General features: G+C 39.2%; 1 protein-coding gene across 1 annotated transcript in view; it reads left to right on the forward strand.

The window, feature by feature from the left end:
• AMER3 (APC membrane recruitment protein 3) overlaps positions 1–19,233 on the forward strand; it is a 38,619-nt gene extending 19,386 nt beyond the window's left edge. Inside the window, exon 3 of the mRNA XM_085306111.1 lies at positions 18,710–19,233. The gene's annotated coding sequence lies outside the window, so the exon portion shown is untranslated. The remainder of the gene's footprint in view (positions 1–18,709) is intronic.
• Positions 19,234–23,903: the final 4,670 nt, after the last annotated feature.

Genomic DNA, 23,903 nt, shown 5'->3' on the forward strand with positions numbered 1-23,903 from the left:
TGGAAGCTTTATGTTAAAAGATTTTATACCTATAGAGATACATACATATAGACACTGAAAAGGAAGAAAAAGTCACATAAAAATGTAAAAATAAAGTTAATATGCAACCATTCTTCCCAATATACAGCAGGAATAAAGTATAGTATACACATTGGAGAAGTATTTGTTTGACATTCACGGTTATTCTAGCCCAAAATGCATCCATATACAGACCTCAAGATTGGATTTTAGTTCTATGATTTTGAAGTTCAGAAGAAATTTTAGAAATGTAGATGTACAAGTATGCTCCTTGGCTCCTCCTCCCCCCTCCAAAAGTTCTAGATAAATGCTTTCTAAGTCCTGGTAAAGCATCCCAAATTATATGAACCCATTTCAATTGTCAAACAAAATGACTTTTAAACTTCTTAATAATGCTACACATAAGCTTCTGCCACTTAGAAGAAGTTTGTACAGTATCCGTTGGTGGGAAAGCAGGCTAAAAATGAGCTAGAGATTCAGACTAAGCAGAAGATTTGTCTCTAATAAAATTGCATTAATTTTATTATTAATTTTATTTACTGTATTAATGATCACATTTGGGAATCCAGACTCTGTCTATTGCACCCTACACCTCTGAAGTTTACACTTCTTATATTATAAAAGATAAAGACAGTGTCTCCATCAGCAAATATAGAAATTCTCATGTCCATGAACCACAGAAGTTCAATCAAATAGCCATCAAATGACATAAATATAAAATGCTCACACAACTGACCATTTCCCAAGTAAGACTAGCCCCTACTGTTCATTCAGTACTTCTGTCTTCCTGTATTTTGTTCATTTTCTTGTGAAAATGAATGCTTTTCACTTTCTCTTAAATGTTTTACTAGCCACACACCAGTGTTTTACCAACCAGTAGTAATCCCTGAACCCCAGGTTTGAAATGCTGTCCTACAGGATATTTCTGAGCCCTCCGAAAAAATCTACATTTAATGATCAGAAAAGGGAGGCTCCACCATTCTAACCACCTTCGGTTAACACCTTCCTCATTCTGCCTTGGTTGCAGTCCTTACAGTTACCAACGTCTACCTTAATGCCTCTCCCGTTCTGCTGCTCCTCTCTCTGCCTTAGTCATGTTTAGGGAAGCTGTATTTTTTCAGGGCCAAATCCTGTAGTTCATTTTCAGCCTAACAACCAGTGAATATGATTAGGAATTTTGATTGATTTGACAGGATACTGTGCTTAGAACCTGTAATATTTCCTCAGAAATCAATTTCACCAATCCCCCTCACTCTCCTATTAGTCACTGGTTTTGGAAACATAAAGCAGTACCCAGTAATTGAGGTACTGACTGAAGCATGCTGCACCGAGCTGTGTTCTTATCTCCTCTGATGAGCAGGGTAGGAGGCCCCCTATGCTGAAACGTGACGTAAGTCAAGAAGCATTCTACCTTCCTTTATTTGCTAAAGGAGGAAAGCAAAAGTCTATAATTGTACTAGATAATAACTCTATTACTGGCCTAATTCTGAGTAGCAGAGAGATCTCTGTTATAGTCTGGCTTCTGTCCAGGTAGCTGATGGAGTGGTCAAGTTGCCCACACTGTCAGATACTACTGGCAAAAACAAACAAACAAAAAAAAATAATAATAACAACCAGTTTCTCCATTTCTTTAGCTGATGTTATTCTTGACATTTTACTGAAAATAATGGAAAACCAGGCAATTCATATGAAATGTATGTAAATCACCTGGCTGGATGTAGACCATAATTATGATTTTTCACCTAGTACACATTCAGATCTTTATGCTGAAAGTCAAAAACAAATAATAAATCATGACATTTACTCTGGTTATATATTTTGAGATTTAGAGATACGTTCTTGAAAGATACCACTGCCCAGAAAGGGCCTGGGGGACGGCCGCAGGAGATAAGCCTAACAGAACGGCTGGATTATTCTTTTTCTGAACTAGGAAACAAGTAAGCCAGCAATTAGGGACTGGCAAAGGGAGGTACACGATCCCTTGTAAGCCAGTGCCATTTGGTTGAGCAGGATGAGTGTTACACCAGATGGACCTTTCGGCAGTTTAAGAAGCCCTCGGTCCAGTTCCAGAATGGAGGTGGTGGCCAGACTTCCTGCACTGAGCTGTAGTTACTGTGACTAAAGGCAGTTAAAGGGATGCTGTATCTTTTACAGTCCTAAAAACAGCAACCGAAACTATTGTGCTTTACTGACATCTTAGAAACCTGTAAATAAAATGTTGGCAATAACCTCAGCAGCACAACATAGCAATTCTATATGCATTTCTTCCATTGCATTTCCCAATGTCACATAATGCTTTCCTGCGTATGCCCTGGGCATGCAGACCCCTAGGAAGGACTCCCTAGTCAACACAGCGGCTGCTTCTATGTTCCTATGAAGCACAGGTTTCTTCAAGTGCTGACAGCTCTCCATTATTTGGGCTGAGAAGACCTGGATAATGAAAAAGCATAGATAATATGGGCTCTTGGGAAGGCAGTGTAGTGGGACCAAAGGTTTGTTGCATGAACTGTTTGCATCTAGCCTGGCCTGCTGTAGGAGCTAAGCAAGCCAGGTCAACCTGGGAGAGCCCACAAGACTGCGTGCAGCAACGGATATGGCATGGCTCTGCACATTTACATCATGGTCCACCTTAGCTAGCCCTGTGTGCACAGTCTGCTTAATCCACAATCTGAATAAAAGCTGACAGATCATGGAGCATTAACTGTAATTTCAAATGCACCTCTGACTCCATTGCAGTGATCTGCTGAAAAGCACAGCTCCCTGCAGTGCATAGGCCACGTACCATCCTTCTGCATTCCCTTTCCATAGTCTGCTGCATCCATTCCACAGTCAAGCCATCACATAGCTCTGTCATGCTAGCATGCCCGTGGGATAGAGGGGGCACAGGCTTTGGTTCAAAAATCACAGTGCTTGACTCACTTGAACTGTTAAGTCTTTGAGGCTGGTTCTAGTTATAAATGCACTCTGATTTCAGATGGGATGCTACATGTATTAAAAGAATGAATGCTTCATGTAGCTTCCAATTAGCTTGGAAATGTATTCTGGTTCTTTGCCTAGAAGGACTCAAACAACAGTGGTAGTATTGTTAGAAATTAACTGCCACCTCCTAATGTTGAGTTACAAGAATTACTGGCTTAGTAAATTACCACTGACCTTCTCTTATTAGTTTCTTTTTAATTATTCATGGAGCTTTTGAAAAATGCTACAGAATGTTACCTTAAATGGAGAAAAGAATTTAGAATAGATGAGTGTGTTTGTAATCAAACTAAACTATTGTCCAGAAAAAGAAACAGAGCATTCCTGGACATGTTTAAAACTGGTTTCCCCACTGCTCTGCAAAAAATCAGCTAAGTAAAAGCTATCCTTTTCAAGAAAATTGCCTTTTGGCAATGTTAGACCCTGAGCACTCTCCATTAGAATGTGGTGCCAATTTTCCTTACTTCTAGGCATCGTACCCAAGCTCTTCACAATTTTGTGTTGCTGCCCTGCTCCTGCTACCTCTTTCACTTTTCTTAGCACTGATTCTCTTTTGCAGGAGAGGAAGACAACATTGGTAGAAGCAGCATTAACTTTATGTGCTGCGCCCAGGAAAGAGGTTCTGGATAGAACAGTTCCTTATTCACCCTGCGCTGTCTTTCTGTATGCTCTTTGGACTGCAAAACATCCAAGAAAGCTTATTTTTCTTTTCCCTCTTCTGCTGCCCTTGGTGCATCTCCATTTCTCTTAACAATTTGTCTCTTTGCCTCAAAGCACAGAGAACATCTAGCCCTTAACATGATTTGCAGGCACGTGATGCAGTCTCAATTCTCTTTTAATTGAATCAGCTCGGGAAATCTGTAAAAAGTATTCTGTTATGTAATAGGAGTGTCATATAGCAATCATCCACAGGATATAAAATCAATAAATTTCTCACAGCAATTGATCACTCATCCTATCACTCAACAACCCATCTACTATTATAATTAAGTGGAAGCATAAAAATTTGAAGTGGACACAACAGAACTATGAATAAATACCCTAGTTTAAACACATTTCATAGTGAAAAAAAAAAAAAAATCTAGTGACAGTCTTCCTTAGCACACAGGAAGAAAATCCTTCAGTTGATTAAGTCCCTGACTATTATCAAGTTTAAATGATGCAACTGGCATTCCAATTGGAAACATTACTTTACTGTGCTTTCAGACAGGAAACTCCTGACATTTTATAGGAAATAGTTTCCCAATACTATATAATATGGGCCTAAGACTACTGTAACAAACATCCAAAGCAGCATAATCAATTGAAGAAAATTCTACAAAGTTATAAATTTACACAAAGTATTTTCCATCCATTTTAGGGGGCAACTATGCCTGGAAAATCCATCTTACTCAGAATACAAATAAGGGCATTAGTCTAAAACCCAGAAAGGTTCATTACTATAACATTAATTGTTTTCTTCACCTTTCTACCTGTCTAGTTCCAGTATTTCAGTACTGAGAGGGTAATATGTAATATCTTATTATTAGAACATTTCTCCAGTCTTTTCAGATGTGCTTTCAAATTTTCCTTTCGCTAGCTGACAAAACCAGTAATTTCCCCTATGTAGTGAGAACACTTGTAGAAGATCTGGTGAGGAGTCAGTGACTGGAGAGTCCGTGGTGGCAGGCCCAGCGTGTGAAACCTATCAGGCATGCGTATTCGGTTTTGTCTACAAGGTCTACCTGCCTCCCAGGCAGTAGCTGCTCAGGATTAGCGCAGCTGAGATAAGGATCTAGGAGATTTAAGGGGCCCTAATGAACAATGATGAGTCCTGTCCATGCGTCCGACCCATGCGTCCAACCCGTGAGTCTGACCAGTGTCTCCAGCAGCCTCCCATCGGTGACCCCTGCTTGCCCTTCCTGGGGCTCCCTGTGCAGCTTGCAGTGTTAGTCCTTTATTAAATCCAACCTGTTTAACGCCTCACAAACTTTGAGTGTCTCTCTCTGCCGGCATCTGAGCCTCTCTTGACTGTCTTGTGGTCACACTTGACTGAGCTGAGCTGAGTACAAGACAGTTAGGGGTGCTACATCCACCTCTTCAACAAAATTCACATCCACTTTCCTGAGACTGTTGTTTGATTTCTCCTCAAACATGTTTCTACCCTTAAAGTTATTACTGGCAAAGGACTACATTCCCTTCTCTCTGAACAATACTGAAGAAATGTTCCATGTTAGGGAAAAGCTAGCAAAGGACCTGATTTTGCTTGAAAGGTTCAAGCCTTTCTTCAAACAGAAACTCTTAAGATGGGACAGGATCACAGATGGGACTGATTATTTTCTGTTTTGTGCACTGTTGTCAAATACTTCCAAAGACGCAACTCGGAATCCTCCATTAATTTATAACTTGGTATTACTTCAAAACCACATTTCCACAAGCACAAATACCTAAGAGTACAAAGCTCTGAATGGTTGCCTTCACTGAGTTTTGGAAGTCATTGTGGCCATCTATGCCTGAGAGCTAACCGAAAACATTCACAAAACTTTTGCGTTTTTAACAAAATCACAAATTTGAGAAACTTGTACTCAGCTCAACTGGGATATCAATGAGGTTACTTCAAAAAGAATTAAAGATGAGCAAAGAATGAAGGCTTAGACTCAATTTGTAACAAAATGCTCTAACCGAAATGACAAGATTCTGGAATTTCTTAGCAGTATTTCACAAAGCTCAACTCACACCTGTAATTCAAGAGTCTTTCTGAGGAAGTCCATTCTCTGAGTGAGTTAAGAAGACAGAGATAGACAGTTATGATGGATAGACAGTTATGTTAGACAAAGACAGGTTTTTAGGATGGACATCTTTATAATAGACATTAGACATTCAACACTTGTACTTATGTGAATATGCAAACACCCGCAGACGAAAGCCCCATTTATCTTCTTCCCAATAGTGACCAGGAGGGAATGTTTATGGAAAAAAATAAGAACAGGACAAGTGAAGAATAATACAAATACTCCTATACCATTCACTCTCTTGCAATCAGTGGTATGAAGCTATTTGAGCTAAAGGTGAACAACATTCATGACGTCGCATGTAATAAATGGACCTATCTTCAGTGAGCTATTTACTCTCATTTTGAACCAATATACACTCTTGGGTTCTATGACAGTCTGTATAAATGAATTGTACAGTTTAATTTTGCACAGTATAGGGAAAAAAAAAAAGAACTTCTGTTTATGTACTTTAAGTCTACTGCCCGAGCAATATTCAGGAGCCTATTACTTCTTGTATTCTGTGAAACAATGAATCATTTCCTTTTCACCATCTGTGTGCCATTCATGGATTATTTTTTCATTCCCATCAATCATCTTGCCAAAATAATACACAAATATGTATACAATAGGAATATTAATTATTGTCTTTGAAGCTATCAAAGGTAAGATTAGACAAGTATGTTAACATTTTTCATCAGGGCATGAAAACATAGCAGTTGTATTAGTGGAACTGAAGGGTCATTTGATGTTGCTCTGTCTTGATTTCTTTGGTTGTCATTTCATAGTGTTCATTTTTTTGTTAGAAATTTTAGCCATAAAATAGAGTATCTTCAAACCTGCTAAAAATAAGAGTACCTTCAAACCTTCTAAGTGACTGTCTTAAGGAGATGCAAATTGTAACTTGAAAATGCAACAAATTATTCATTTGTGATGTCTAAGTAGCCACTTCATCTGTTAAGCAAAAGGAGATGTCCACCTACAGTGCGGATCTGGCGTTAAAATGTAATCACATTTTAATTGACGCATGCACACGAATACAACTGCTGATTAAACAGCAAATACTGACTGTGTTAGTCATCTGCCTTTATCAAGTAGTTTTTCCCTTCCCCAGGAGGTAAGGAGCAAAATGAAAATCACCCCTGGACTTAATCTCCCAGATATTCCAACCCATTCTACATCCATATCATCTAATGGACATGCAAGTTTGCAATAGACCATGTCCTAATTTGTTGACTTGTGGGAGAGAGGCACATCCTGTGCTGTGGTTATGAGATGAAAACAGGTCAGGGATTTAATGCTCTCTGAGAAAGTGCTGGCTGAGCAACCTTAACGGGCAATCAAGAAGATGGTAAACCACAGCCCAAATTCTTAGATTTTGTTCCAGGGCTGTAAATCTACTGTACATCCTCTGACCAAAAACTGCTGATGTGGAAATGGAATACCTGGATGGTTAAGCAAAAACATTCAATAGCATTATCAAAAATTGGCAACATTTCTGGCTCACACATTCATATTGGCTTATCCCCAGTTGGCAGAGCAGCTCTATAGGACTGGAAATAGGAGAGCAATCTACATCAGTGAAATGGAGGAACAGAAAGATCACATAGAACTGCTCTCCATTCAGTGCAGCGCTGGGCACAGCTTGTGTGTCACTGCAGAAAACTTAGCTGCACTTGTGCTTTTATCGCTTCATTTACCTCTGGGTTGAGCCTCCTTCTAGAGCAGGCCCAGTAATACTAGTAGTATCATATGTGCTCGCCATGGTTATCCAAGCAGATGTGCCTGGATTCAACTTCTGTGGCTCACCCTTCCAGGTTGTTGGGAATAGCTGTTAACAGAAAGAGCTGCCAGTCTTCACAGGCAGCTGATGTCTTTATTATCTAGCATTAGGAAGGAAGTATAATGTCTGAAAAGTAGTATGTTAAAATAGAATAAAGTCTGTAGTATATCCAACTTAATGGGAAGATGTTCATTTATGAGACATGCCAAGGATGGCTTACCTCCTCCAGCACTCTAATGGAGCTTGCATGGGACACTTACTTCCCTTCAACATAATTTCCTCATCTCTCAACATAAAATCACAGTTCATAGTTCATAGCCCTTGTTTTCCATAATTGGCAACACAAGCTATTCAACTCTTACAGGAACCTATAAGATATGAAACCCAAAGAAAATAATTCAAGCATTTGCCCTTTGCCTGCCCTGAAGTGCTTACCAAGTGGTATCCTAACTCAAGTCACTGTTTTGCCTTCCCGTTTTTCTAAGAGGCAGCTATTAAACTAAACTCATACAGCCATACAGTCAATTTCTAAATAACAAGATCATCATATTTAAAGAACACTAGAGTCAAGACCAGTTGCTGTTTTTACATCATGAACACTGCTAAACATAGCACAGGAAGTCTTCCTCTTCTCCTCCTCCTGCTCCTCCAGTCGACAGTTACATTTATCACACTCACAGCCCTGACAGTAAAAAAAAAAAAAGTTTGCTTCCAAAATTAAAATCACCTCCTTCAGCAATGTGAACTTGAGTCATTTATACCAGATAGGATATAACTCTGTATTCATACCTCTCATTATCAGCATGACATGTATGAACCCAAAGGTAAGTTCTGAAAACAGATCTGTTTAAAACACATACTCAAAGATGAAATTTTGGAATAAATCTCAATTCTATTGGGATTATACACTGCTTTTTTAGCAGTCTATTCAGAGATAATTGAGTTTCCTTAACATAGAAAAGCATGGTTCATTGCTAGGGTTGGCCTAATAATATAAAAAAAACCCAAAAGATAATGCCAATACTATAGAATTCTGCAGAAACTTTATTTCTTTTAAAAAACCAAACAATTCCCATCTTGACCAGTTCTAGCTCAAAGCTCAAGACTCCAGCACCATTAGAGCATTTCCTTATAGTACCAAATAAATCATTCATGCTAAAATTTATAATCTTGTGTGTCTAATTTAGATCTTAAATTCCTATCCAAAATTTTGACTTAGCATATATATTTCAGCTGCAATAGTCTGTTGGGTGGGAATATCAGACTATAATACAGGGATATTCTAATTACATTAATCCAGAACTGAAAGAATAGTTGAAATCACTCTGCCACTGAACTAACTGTATACAACAAGGAGGGCATTAAGTAGATCAGCTCATCAATAATGGAACGTGGAGACTTCAACACTAAGTAGGTCAGTGGTACATATTTCTATTTTACCCTTGGATAGTCACTCAGCAGCCTACTCAAAGTGAACTCAGACTAGCTCTTTTTTCTTTTTACCAGAAGAGATAGATGTCAGCATCACAAAATTTATGAAATCCTGCCATCTCTGCAAGAACTCTTAACCTGAACGTGCATGGGGATAGAATCCGGATAGTTGAAGGCTGAGTCACACAGGAACGTTGTGTTAGGAAGTGCATTGGTATTGCTTATTCTGTACCAGCTGTGGGGTAGGAAACATGCCTGTGTGGTTGCTGAGGGGTAAATTTCTACATAAATCCCATCCTGATCTGCTGTATTAAATGGAAAGTTTCCCATCAACAGACATTATAAAGACTGATGCAAATCCATGGAGATCTTTCCAGGGATTTACTTACTGATTCTATGATTTGAGTGGGTTCTAGATCAATAGCTAATGTGATTAAAACATAACAGTTTGAGATACTTAGATGAAGCAATACTGATAACTGTGTTACTTTGGGTTCTTTTACTAAGAAGATTCCAACAGAATAATAGAAGAAATGTACTATATTGTAAATCCCACCTTTTCAAAGTGGCTGTAATGTGCATATTGAATAATTGCAGTTGAAGGAAGCTCACTTTCTTTCTCTTTTCCAAATTGTTGCTAAACGGATGTAGGTAGAAAGCTATCTAGTCAGCATAGACTCAGCAAGTATCTGTGGGTTGAAATAAAGTTCAAAGCTGATTGAAAGGGAACTGTCCAGTTCAAAGTCAACATCATCCAGCCCTGCAGGACAGCAGCACAACTGAAAATACAGAAGTAACTCAATCTATTTAAAATTTAGGGCAACTGTGACCATCTAATACCTTCAGTAAGAATGCTACTGATTAACAGCACTCTGCTATTTGACCCTTGCTGGGTGCATTAATAACCATCCAGAAGATCTGATGGCCAAAGGCAGTGTGGAAAGCAAACCAGATTATTAATCCCTGAAAACATTTACATAGAGGTTATTTTTACTGCAATCAAGCTAACTAGAAAAAGCAAAACCAAAGCAACTTAATACTTCTCTAGGGATTCACAGATGGTGATACCTCAGTGTGGCATGCCACAAATGGGAAGACTGAAAGATTCAATAACATTACAGTTAAAAAGACTGTATATACAGGAATTAGTCAGTCTGGTAATTTTAGTTGTTAAATAATACATTTTATTTAGGTTAGCATGGCACTAGCTAATCAAACACACATCATTTGTTCTCCATTGCTAAAATGCATTGACAGCATCATGGTTACATTCAGAGAAAACAAAGTATATTCACATATCCTAAATTTTACAAACAATTCCATATTACTTATGTTAAATCAAAATATTTTTTGAAAGATATGTTCAAAATGAATAAATACTCTAGAGCCTAAAATTTTTAAGTCTAACTTATTTGCCACCCTAGGGTAGTTTTCATTTGTTCTCCTCATCCTCTTTAACTGGACAAGTCATTACGTGAGTAATGAAAATAATCTTACTGTGTAGCTTTTAATCTATTATTCAATAGCTAAAAGGAAAGTAAAAATCACCCTTTCTATCAATAATTCAAGCCCACCACAGCTTTAGTGCTAATGCAGCCATTCACTTGCCCCTCATACTAGTGGCTCATACATTTTTAATGCTTAGGCTGTTTATTATGAGGTCAAATGTGTGAATTGTGGTTAAAAACACAGTAACAAGGTGTGGGAAGGTCAGCTGAAGAAAATATTCCCATTGCCAACATAACAAATTAGACTGCAAGGCTGGAAAGGAAGACTGCACAGTAGGGTCCTCAATGCCTGACTTTGCAGCAGGCCAGAAAGATAAAGTTTAGAGAAGCTAAATTAGCAATGCTGCCCTCACAGTTCTAGCTGGTAAAGAACAGAAACACTCTTCACTCCCAATGAACAGCCAAACACACTTCAGCTGTCTTTGTCTGACAGTGAAATGGAGTATACATCCTAATTCAGCCACTCTTGCGGGTACTGTTGCTAGGTCTATCTGGATCCAGCTCCAAATGCCAGGATGGGTGCTCTCTCCAGAGCACTGCAGACCAAGGTCAAGGATCTGATGAGGGCAATGCATCTATTGCAAGGGCAAACTACAGCCCATAAACCTTCGTACTGTCTGCTCACTGCAGCCTTTAGCTGTGCCACCTATTGACATGGGTGAAGGATGGCAGTGCAGGGCTAATTATTCTCCTTCTTCTAGTTCCAGCAGTTACTTCTGTTTCCCTCAGAGCAAGACTGGCTTGGATGGTACTGTAACTTGGATACCTGGCAAACAACCTGAAAACTGGGCTGCCTGGACCAGATCTTGGCATCTAACAAGTCTACCTGGTCTCTTTAGCTTCACTGCCCAGGTGGCATTCTTAGAGAGTTGCTCTTTAAACAACATAGTAGTTTTTAAAGCCGCAGAGATATAAGTGGTTTCCTCAGTCTACTTTTCCTGTAATACAGAAATCAGATACTTGAAAGGAAAACAAGAACTTTGTTAGCTAAGCATTTTCATCTGCTAATAATCCCCTTTGAGGGCCTGATTTTCTTTAATACTACAGTTGTTTTCTGTGGAAAAGATTGGTACATCCTGAGGACTTCTTGTAAGGCCTCCACAACCACAGAGCTCAGACAGACAACATCCCCTCTCATGAGGGGCACAAAAAACTCCTCTGAGTTGACACCAGAGAGGCCTGCTCAAGTTTTCAGACCTTTCCTTATAGGCAGCTCATGCAGGCCTAGCATCCAGGGGCTGCTACTATTTTTGCAAGCCTTCTCATTCTGTGGGACAGAGGGGACCCAGTACAGAGAAGGAAGCTTTCCTGTTAGTTCCTGGAATAAAACATTTCTCCCCCAGTATAAGAGCTTGCCCTGGGCAGGCTCATTCCTCTGCTGAAGGGCCTACAACGTAACTACAAAAGTTCTGAATCTGAACTGTTTCCATTTTACTTTTGCCTCTCTGAAAATTCAAAGTGACCAATACTTTATGACAGAAGTGAAGGATTTGACTTTTCTAATCATGGTTCAAAATGCAACCACTGAAACTATACATACATAAGACTTGGCAACTTTCTGTAGCCCTTTTTCTTGTAATCTGATCTTCATTTGTTCCTGAGAGTGGAAGTATTCATTTTAAATCTGGACTTGTTCCAGATGAGAAATTAGACTGGTTCCTCTGGGTGCCACATCACTGCTTTATGTAGATTTCCATTGCTATAATTTATTCCAGAAATGCTTAACAAAAGCCTGTATAGGTCTATATGATGGCTGTTTACTACCAAGAAAAGTATTGCAACAGTTGACCTTATAAATACACAGAAGAGGTAAAAATGAGCAGGACTTTGTAAACTATAACATCAAGGTTAGTTGCTCAGAGAGAACATTTAGCAAAGATTCAATTTCAAATTTAGTTTAGGACTTCTAAACACAACAAGCCACACAGAAAAAAAAAAAAAAAACATTAAATTCCTACTTGGGAAACATAACAATAAGACAATGTGGACCGGACTGGCATTGCTGGCTATTCATAAACAGGAGTCAACACCTAAGTAGACTAGGACACAATTCACAAGTTGGCGAGATTGGCCTTGAGAAGCCTTGGAAGGGAGAACAAAGTTCATATTGGATGTTACAGAACAAGAGAAGATAGGGAAAGTATGCAAAGTGCCAGACATCCAGGTTAGCATAGCCAAATAGAGGAATCCCATGTTTGTGACAATATTTGGAGTGGATATGACAGGCAAGACTGTGCTTATCAAAGCCAGAGGGAAAATTTTGGTACATGGGAAGTAAAATGTACAGAGCATGAAATAAAAGTTTAGTTGATGGATAAAAGGATTTTATCCATAAGATAGATTCATTGCAGATAACAGCCTGGATGTGAGGCCAGAGAGAGAACTTGAACTGAAGATAGCACTGCAATGACTGGCAGGATAGTGGGCTATAGCCAGCAGAAGGAAACGAGCTGGCTCAGGAAAGTTAACTGCAAACAGACTTAAACCATTTCGGAACTTACAAATGATTGCTAGGGCCTGGTTATCTAACCCTAACTTTAGCAATTCAGTAAACATCACAGACTGCAACATAAGATGATGCAAGATTCAGTGTGATCCAAGCTATGCTCTGCAGACACAGCCAGCTTGTACTTAGCAATCAATGAGCCAGATGCAACTCTAACTATGCTAAATGCCTGTAGAAAGTACCTTCTTGAAAACAGAAGAATTTGGGATTGTCAACGGCAGCAAAATGCAAGGCTCAAGTAGGTATCCAATATAAATAAGCAGAAAGGCTTATAATAGCTATGGAAAGAGATTATTTACAGACCATTTTATTCTAGGCTTCTTATTTGGCAAAGATTTTGTGCATGAGAATTTGTCTCATGCATCAGACAGGTCTGTGCAGGCAGCTCTTTCATAAAGAGAGATAAGAAAAGAAATCAGATTGATGAAAGCGTAATGGAAGCGCTGAAAATTGTTTTCTAGACTGTGACCTTGGCTCAGAGGTTGAACATGAGCTGTGAAGCAGACAATGAGCACGGAAATGAGCTGCAAACCTGGCAGCAAATCTGCAAACTTTGTTTGGAACCAGAGATTATGGGCACAAATTCAGACAGCCTGACCCTGCCCATGTAATCATATGCACCAAGCACACAGTGATAAGATATTCTTACAGGGACACTTGTCTACCTATAAAAGTAAAACAGAAAATCACAGGCTCAGACACTTTCGCAGGGGTAAGTTTTGAAAGGATGCTATTTAAGTAATTTACGATTAAAAAGAAAAAAAAAAGACAAGAAATGGCTATATATCCGCTGTATTATAATGCAATTCCATTTGTTCACATGCTCATGAAATACTTTCATTAACTTGTCTTTCCTGTTTAAATTTGTTAGAATGGGTCTGCTGAAAAAAAAGTCAGAAAAGGAATATAGTCATGAAGGTGAAAAATACTGGTCTCAGGAGAAGTACATGCAATGCAGTTTAAGGAAAGCAGGCGAAAGTGGCTGCAAAACATTTGAAATGTGTCACTGAATTACGGAGGTGGACTCACACTGAGCTGATCCCCAGCAAAACAACCAGACTACATTACTACTACATGACTATGTCACTCTTACACGAAACAGTTGAAGAGGCTCTGTCTGGTTTTAATTTCTGTGCCTTTTTTGCTGTGTAGCTTGGGGAAAGAAGAGGTTACTAAGTTAGGGTAGGTCCATGGTGGGAGTGCTTTATCAGCACAGATACTATGTATTATACTATTAAGCTGGCACAGCATTTCCAGTCCAGATGCAGTTTATAGCAGCAAAAAAAGTTTTTAAGAGTGTAGCTTCTTGTTTCCCTGGGAATGAAAAGTACACTTTTCATACAGGTGGCTTCTGGCAACATTACTGTTTGTCAGGTCAAATCTCAGTGTGCTGATCTGTGCATATCTGCACAATGGCAAAATATTTAATACAGTCCTGGTCCTTGAGCAATGAAGGAACTTATGTTCTACCTGCAAAACAATGCTTTGGTTTCTGAGTACCTACTGAGTGGCATATAAATGCTGGAGAAGGACAGGAAGTAGTGCCTGGACTGTACTTCTTTCCTGTCCAAAGCTGACTGACTCAGGTTGAAAATTTGAGGTCTGCAAGCAAGCAAAAACATATAGTGTTCAGAATCAAAATATTACATGGGGCACCAGAATAGCTGCAAACCCTTTCCTTGTGGGTGGTCAGTCTTTAGGAGGACTGAAATCCAACCTAGTATTGCCAGTCCTACTAAAAGTTTCCTACAAAATGTGCTTCTGAAAAAATCATAGTACTTTTTTGTAAGTGTGCATAGTTGCTCATAGCACTATTCAGAAATGATACATGCCCTGAGAAATTGAGGAGGCTGGGAAATGAAAGAAAAGTATTTTTTATTTTTAAAAATTTGCTAATTATTTATTACAATTTTTAATACATTGTTTTATGGAAAGAGAGTTCTGAATAACTCCATTGCAGATCATTGAGACAGACTGTCCATTTGTGTTGTGCCTGCTCATTACAACCAATTCTGCACTCTTAACTGGCAAGGCTTCTATGCAGGGAGTCATCTTTCCTCTTTTCCTGGAAGGATTTTTTTTCTAGTAGAACTGAATTTTCACAAAGAAAATTTAAACTTCTGAAAAGCAGTGTATTCCCTATCTGAAAATAATTCCAGCAAGAAATTCCCAGCTAACTTCTAATCTGCATAACCAGCTGGTGCAATTAGCTCTGCATGATAATGCTAAAGCAGAGATATTAAATAACCTTGGCAACAAGGTTACAGTAATTCAAATGACCACGGTAGACGAAAAATGCTTCAAGGCATTCTGTCATGGTGGAAACAATTCCTGCAAATGCCTGCCTCACTTTCCCTTTCCCAGCATCTACTTAAATTAAGTTCATCAGGTTTTTTAGGGGTATGGGGCTAGGGTACTGTCATTAGTTTTCCAGTGATTTAAAATCTCCTTCAACTGCAATCAGCAGCCTCTTCTGATAGCTTAGGAGTCTGCATTAGCCTACTCTTTGTCAGAATATGTGGTTCACTCATTTAATCACCCTGAATTCTGAGGCTTGTAACACAGACATACCTTTGTCCCAGACAAGATAAAGAGGGACCTTACATTGCCCTGCTATGAAATGCTTCATCCCAGGCCCTTAAGGGATCAGTGGCCTGAGTTTTCTAGATTTTAGCTTGTCCCTGACATTAACAGCTCCCAAGATACTCTTCTCCCTAGCAAAGGCTGCATCAAACATTTTTAAACAAATTGCCTCAGGCATATGAGGAACTGATCTTGCATAGCATCCCTTTTGGCCTTAAAGTGCCAGTATTCTGTTGCAGTGAACAAAAGATCACAAATGTTGTATTTTTAAGATAATATGTGGAAAAGATAAGGTAAGATTCAAGAATAAGCCTCAAAAAGAAAAATAACCACAAAATTCAAAGTATGTACAGTGAGGCTTAGAAATTCAATCGATAAAAGAAAAAGTCACATCACAAACAGATCGTCGAATGTATAAGGAAGGAATTGAGAGTTTGGACATCACTGAGACTATTCCACAGTTTTAGTTGGCAGGTACAGCTGAGATACCACCAAAACTGAATCACAAAGGGATAGTTAATAGAAGGAACTGATTAATTAGTATGAATAAAAGCTGAGATGGTATTCACCCACAAATGCTAGGGAATCTGCAAATGAAATAAGTTGCCCAGGAAATAATAAAAAGTGAAACACTCTGCCAGGGAACTGGATCAATCTATAATGATGATGACGAGTGACCTCAGAAATAGGAGACTGAAAACCCCTCTTGCACTGCCAGGGACAGTGTTTGGACCTAAAAGGCCAGCACCAGATCTACTGCCTTGCTGCAACCCACTCCATTAACCTGACTGGTATTCCTGCTCTGCCACCTTGTGCTCACCAGGTGACAACACACTGCTTCACAAAATGAGTTAACTGCATAAGTAACATAATCGTTAAATCCTTCTGGCTTAAACTTTCTGAGTCCACACTAGCGTACAATCCAGCCTATGCCACTTGATGCGTTACAAACAGGACACGAACACGAGATGTGCTGAACTATCAAAATCCTTTCTGTACTTTTTTCAAGGCCAAGATGCTCACAAGTGTTTTAGGATTTTTCAGTGATCATAAGCTGCATTTTGAGTTCATAAAAATGCAGATCACCAGGTGAGATCTGCGTGGTGGACATTTCTCACAATTGCTGCCAAAGGCTTTATGTCTTCTGACCTTGTCTTCTGGGCTGTCAAGGAGAAAGAAGCACACCCCAGGGCTCAGAGCAGGGAACACACATTGAACTTCTGCATCCTGTTACTAATTCTGACACAAACCTGTAATACTTTGAATAAATATTTCACCATTCTGAGTCTGTTGTTTACTTCATCGTAAAACAGAAATTATACTTATCTCACAGGGGCAACAGGACTTTGGTGAGATTTTTTACAGCAGATGAGGCTTTAGAGATCTGCAAACCACTTTACTTTACAAGCTGACAGACATGCCTCTTGAAGACAGGACACATACCGGGAGCCCAGAAGATTACCTTCAGTAGAAAAAATCCAAACAGCTGGAATGCTCTCACACCTCACAGCTTTTCAGATCATTTTTTCCAGGTACAGGCTAACCTCTTTGTTTTTTGGGGCATTGTCAGCATTCAGGTAATGTGGGGATTTTCATGTGCCTAAGCTGTCACCATTAGCAAGCATCCCAGATGGCTGGGGCATGGCAAAGAAACTGTACTTGTAAGCAGCAATCTTAAAAATCTTAAATCTCAAAATCTTAGTCGACCTGGCTTCATCCAGCCACAGAAACACATCTACGATGCAAAAATACTGCAGCAAGGACCTGCTGCCTGAGGCTACTATTTGAGAGACTCAGCAAGATTATGTATTTAGGGCCTGAAAAATGAAAGATCAGCCACTAGGTGTCATAGCTCCCTTGGCAGTCCTGCTGATTTGCCTCCCGTGAGGGAATCCTGTATCCCACCCTAATGAACTGGCAACACTCTGATAATTTCCAGGCTGTACTGCACAGTGCTACATGGGGCAAATTGGTTCATTGCTCACTTTTAGTGCATGGAAAAACAGTCTCTAGATTAAAACCGCAGTAAGGTTCTGCATACCACAAATTCCTGTGCTGGCTACTCAAACTGCAGCATATTTGTGTTTGGGTTTCTCGAAGGATTAAGCCTCCTCCCTGATTGGGAAGCATGCCTGGGTCAGGAATGTAGCTATTCCTAGCTACTTTGAACAGGGGCAGACATTAGCCCTTTATGCTGCTGCCTAAGAGCTCAGACAGGTTGGTTGTGTATGGTGGACACATGAGTCACTGAATAAGAATAACCACTTTAGCTGCGAGGGAGTAAGTTTCCATTTATATGAACTGAAATATAAATAAAAGTAATTTTTACTTAAGTGCTTACACTGAAAACATACTAAGAATGAAATCCTGCTGGTGTAGTGGTGACTGGTGAATGAGTCTTCTCTCAGGAATTCTGCTGAGACACTGTACCGCTCTTTTCATCAGCCAGACTCCTCTGCCTGCCTAGTTACCTTTTTGTTGTCTCCTTCTTGCAATAGGGAAATATTAGCAGCTGGCATGAAGGAATCAGAGTGCAGAAATAGCTATACTCTGAATGATATCTACAAGAGCTCATACTCAAACAAGCTATTAAGTCTCAATACACCAGAGAGGTCAATTCTGGCTAATTTGGTGTTATTTTTCAGGAATACCTATAGCTGTTCCTTCATGAGCGATGTCTGTATGAAGAGTGGGCATATTCTTTCTTCTATTACCTAATTCAAAATCTAATCCTGGGCTTCTATAAATCATTGGTTTCCCACCCACAAAGCAAGCCACTTTGGTGAAGCCTGGCAAAGGACTCTGCCATACCTGCCCTGGCCTCCCGCAAGGTGACACATGCATAACTATAGAGAGAAACAGAGGGATCCACCTGCACCCATTTGATCAATTTTAGTGTCACAGATTTACTAGAGTCACAGAGAAGGCTGAGAACTACAGTATTCTGTGACTGAAACAGTATTTGCATTTGAATCGACAAAACTGGAAACTCTTATGACATTGCTAATTTGGTACCAGTTGCACTCTGCTGGTAGCCTATTTTTATTCCTGTTATTAGCTATTTTCCTTCACTCATTCTTATAACAAAATATTGTTAAATAAAAAAGTGGAAATAGTTGTGTGGACACTTAGGATGTTTCTGCTTATATTACAGGTGCAACACTGAAGAATCCACTTGTAGATACGGATGCTGCCTGCTCGTATGTTGCACAGCATGACATACCATCATGAGGTTACATCGATGCCAGACTCAACAAGGATTTCCCTCTAGAACACCTGCCAGAGGTGTCACAGTGGAAAATGATGCTAGTCTGTCTAACTGACTAATAGGGTTAAGAGTTCATGACAACTTCACATTCTTGAAACCCTGTTTGCAGATTGGTCGTAACTAACTTTTTTTTTTAATCATCAGTAAGATTTTGAAGAAAGTTATGCCATGACAAGAAGGTTTAACAAAAGAGATGGTGTATTTCTGATAGCTGAAAATGCCACTGTATTTTTAAAACACAAGTATGTGCAGAATAAGCACTCACTTGGACAGGTAAAATTCTTTTCAATTGTATTAATTTTTCTTGAATTTTACAGAAATGCTTTATATATTTTATTGCAACTGTTTAAACATCTTAAAGCAATAGGTTTATCTAGAGTATAGATTGCGTTGGTATGGCAAGATTTACTGCCTGGGGAAAAGAATTTTGTAAATATGCAAATAAAAATCGAGGAAGCATAATATATTATGCCCTATATTGTTGGAAGACATATTTTTATCATGTAGCAGAAATGGTGAATAAGATCAAGATGTGTACTTGAAAATAACTTTCTAAAAGATAAGTTATTCGATTCTGTTTTAAGGGAGAGAAAACATGTTGCTTTTATCCCAGATAGTGGCAGTAGTTAATCTTACATAGATCTTATTTTCTAATTTAGAAACTAATCTCAAAATACTGGGTAGAATACACTGTTAATCCAATTTTCAACTTTTAGAAAGAAGCATTTAGAGTCAGTTTAACAGAAAAATCATTATTTTCATACCCAACTCTAATCTGGTCTGGACTGTTTAACACTTGAGAAGTATATCAAAATCCTGCACTTCGTGGGTAGAACTAAATCATCAAATGGTCCCATCTGCTCTTAGTGTGTTTGAAGAGATCGTAACTATCTCCTATCTTGTGTCATGCCTCAGACAGTATCTAACGCCTGCTGTCTCGGGGCAAAGTGGAAGAAGGACTTATGAGGCTGGGGAATGAAACAAGGAAAAATAATTTCTTCATGACTCAACAGTGACTACACTCCTTGATACAGAAGAGGGCATGTACTTACTCCTAAAATTCACTGGGGTGGGAAGGGAGGAATTAATCTTATTTGGCTTTAGCTATCTAGGTAACTTAATTGTCTGTACCTTGCCTATAGTCAACAGAAGAAGACAAATAACTGCAGATGTTGAATCACTTTATGAAAATACTGTGCTCTCTCTATTCACCATGGAAGGCTCCTAGGCAAAAAACTTACAGTAGATGTCTACCTTTTTGATGTCCAGCGTAGGGCTATGAGGACGATCAGAGGGCTGGAGCACCTGCCCCATGAGGAACAGCTGCGAGAGCTGGGCCTCTTCAGCCTGGGGAAGAGAAGACTGAGGGGGGATCTGATCAATGTGTGCAAGTACCTGAAGGGAGGGAATCAAGGGGACGGGGACAAACTCTTTTCAGTTGTCCCGTGTGACAGGACAAGAGGCAGTGGGCAGAAATTGAAGCACAGGAAGTTCTGCCTGACCGTGAGGGGGAATTTCTTCCCTGTGAGAATGACGGAGCACTGGGACAGGTTGCCCAGAGAGGTGGTGGAGTTTTCTTCTCTGGAGATCTTCAAGGCCCGCCTGGATGCAACCCTGTCTAACATGCTCTAGGTGACTCTTCTTGAGCAGGGGGGTTGGACTAAATGATCTCCAGAGGTCCCTTCCAACCTTACTGATTCTATGATTCTAAAGTTAGATGATTTCTACCTTAAATAATTCAGAATGCTAAGAATATATAACCAGACTGTTTGACTGATGTCTACATCTTGTAGAATCTGGTGTTATTGAAAAAAAAGCATAATGCATAAAGACTGGGATCCAGTAAAATCAAATCACATGCACTAGATATCATACACACTTTCTCAATATTACTCTACAATTACCCATAAGAGAGGTTTCTCTCTCCAGTGCTCCAAGATTGCCAAAATAAGTCATCTTTCAGAACACAGTCAATTTACCAGAGTAAGCATCTCCCTAAACAATAGATTAGAGATGCCCAGGGCCTTCTTCCATGGCACAAAAATAAGCATCTAGAGACTGTTCAGAATTGCCATTTAGAATATGAAAGCTTGAAATTCCAAGCTCAGTTCATCATACAGACATTCTTTCCTAAAGCACTAAGAGACACATTATATTTGGACTAATAAAATAACAGTAAATATAGAGCTTTACATTCCAGTAACAAAAAGGGGCTGTACAAGAATAACGTGATCCCTTTCCCTTTGAAATTACTACACTTAGCCTCTTCACCATCTTCACTCACCAACTCTCTTTGTAATAACAGCAGCTGAGGCACAGAGCCTCAAGAGAGCACAGAGGCAGAATTTCTTGACCCAGCAGCACACTGTACATCTCTTCCCTGGATTTCAGACTGAAAAATCAACAGCACGGAGAAAAAGAAAGGCTTTGTTCCTACACTTTGTTCCTACACTGTACGGTTCCTCTACAGCTCTCAAACTGCGTTTCAAAGGAGATAGTATTGCTTTTACTGTTTTATAGAGGCACAGAGCAACAAATGATTTGTCTAACATTACTTATCTTTTTAATTGGTGTCTTCTTTCTCTTTCTGTTGCTTTTCTCCCTGTAAGTCCTATTCATCTGTCAGATCTACACAGTTCCTGCCACTGCTTATGTTAAAAGTACCCAGATATTTTCTCTGTGCTTCATGCCCAGTGCAAATAGCTTCCCTTCTGCAGGGCTTTTTCTTCTGACCTCACTGACCTTAAAGCTGGGCTCAGTGGTACTGTCTCTGCCAGGCCAGTGGTGCCCTTGTGATACAACTCAAAGGGAACCAGTGCAGACAAAGAAGTTGAACTTTTACCCCTCTTATGTAGGTCCCACATTAACACACACATTCCACAGTTTCACATGCACACTCTGCTGTTGAGAGGAGAGACAAGATTTATGAGCCACCTGCAGCGTTTGAGTTTATGGACATATTTAGTTCTAGCAGTAAGTATGCTCTGAGATTCAGAGGTCCTGGGTTCAACCTATGCTGCCAAAAGAACAACTGGGGATCTGTGTTACACACCATGGAAAAAACGCCTGTGGGTAGTCTATTCTAATTCTCCCTATGGAGTTTCATGAATGCCAGTGCAATGTTGGGGGAAGCTCAAAAATCTTAAGGGCTAAATCTTTTTTCATTTGAACAACTAAAGGAAAACTTACCTTCTCAAGATCAGAATGAATCTGATGCTTACTAGGTCTGGCTGCAAACTGGTTCAGAGGGAGGATTTTTAAACTCCTCCTATTTCATGAATAGTATTTCTTCAGTTCAGAAAGGAAACTGTGCTGGTGAAATTAACCCATCCAATGTGAAAGCTCATTCCATATGTAGTGTGTAGCTGTGAGAACAAGTTCCTATCGCTTGCTTTCAGCCTAACATATTATCACTTCCCTTTGGTGTTAGATGGCGTTTAAACTTTTAAATGGATAATGTGTATACAGAAAATCAAGATAAATGATGAAAACCTCTGCACAGATTTTTGTGGCTATGAAATTTCAGATCAGTTTCTATGAAACAGATTATACATTTCCTGTACTGCTTTTGCAAAAATGGAAGCAGTGACAAGCTGTGTGCACATATAAGATCAGAATAATAATTAAAATAAAGAACAACACTTTATATGCTAAAGACAACCTCCAAAGAGAAAAAGAAAAATTTCCCTGCTCATCGTTCACTACAATGTGAACATAAAAATGTTCTGAAAAGGATTATTTTTAAAAAGCTATTGTCTGCAAAGGACATCAAGCCCTAAAATTTCTTCTCTTAATGCAGAATTCACTGGAATCTCAGAGGTTTATTGGGAACTCTCAGGACATAGATTGAAACTCCAAGTATGAAGATCAGGTGCCTGAGCACACTTAATAAAACCTCACTTGCTGCTGCAAAAAGAGAGAGCACTCATCACCTTGCATAATTGGAGTGTAATTAATCCAATACTAATTAAAATGGCAGGAAAAATGCAGGCAGAAATACCAGACATATATACACTGTCAGGTAAGTGTTCCTTCTAAGAGCAGAGTATTAAAATGAGCTTTGGGCATTCAACTCAAATACGAGTGACATTAGCTTAGCAAAAATCCTAAAGTAGTAGTTTCCTTCACAGAGAGTGCTTCATTGTTCTGAGTAGTTCAGAGTGTTTGGTGGCAAGATATTGTAAATGTGCATGCTTTGCAGCAAATGCACAGGAAGGTCAGTAAAGCTGCATTTAAACTGAAGGATACTTAAAGGAGAAAAATGTTACATATTCTGATTTCTACTTAATGAAAGGAATACAGACCAGTGGTGCTTTTGGAGGTGAAAATATACATGCACCCTTGTACACGTGCCTAAGAAGAGGGCTCATCTGAAGCATGTACTGTTTAAAAATCTGAATAGCAGATTAACAAAATTTTCAGTACATATGATTTATGTAATTAAAATACATGCATTTATATGCTATGTTTAACATATTTTGTTAACTATTGTTCAGATAAGTCATATCTGATGTATATATGTTTTATGTATTATATTTTAGTTACCATATTCTACATAACATATTAAAGTCATTTGTATCCTATGTTATGTTTGGTCTGTTCTCAACACCATTTTATTATTTTACATGTCATTAATGATTCACTATTTTTCAGCACTGCAAATTCAGTATTCACCAAAAAACCTACTGTTTATGAAGAGTTTATGTATGGTTTTAAATCCCCAGCCTACACCTGAGGCTTGCAGAGGCAGTATTTCCCTACTCCTCTATCCAAAAGGACATGACACACCAGTCAGCCAGCAGTGGGTTATTGAGATCAGGATGCTACTTGCTCCTGTCATATTCCAAGGAAGCTAGCAGATTTTCAGGTGTATATCATTTGGAAAGGGGATTGGTTTCTAAACTTAGGCATTTACTGCTCTGGGAAGGCCTGTGTTTAAGAAGAAAGGAAGTCTGAGCCACTCGAGGAATTAGTTCCGACCTAATAAGGTTAGTGCCTTACCTTTTATAACATGGTCCTTGAAGAAAGTACAAATTTCGAGGCACCTCTGTGTGTGTCCAGTATTTGTAAGTCTGGAGGA

Source organism: Rhea americana, unplaced genomic scaffold (assembly GCF_003343005.1).
Source record: "Rhea americana isolate MKP2758 unplaced genomic scaffold, rheAme1 scaffold_231, whole genome shotgun sequence".
Classification (NCBI taxonomy): domain Eukaryota; kingdom Metazoa; phylum Chordata; class Aves; order Rheiformes; family Rheidae; genus Rhea; species Rhea americana.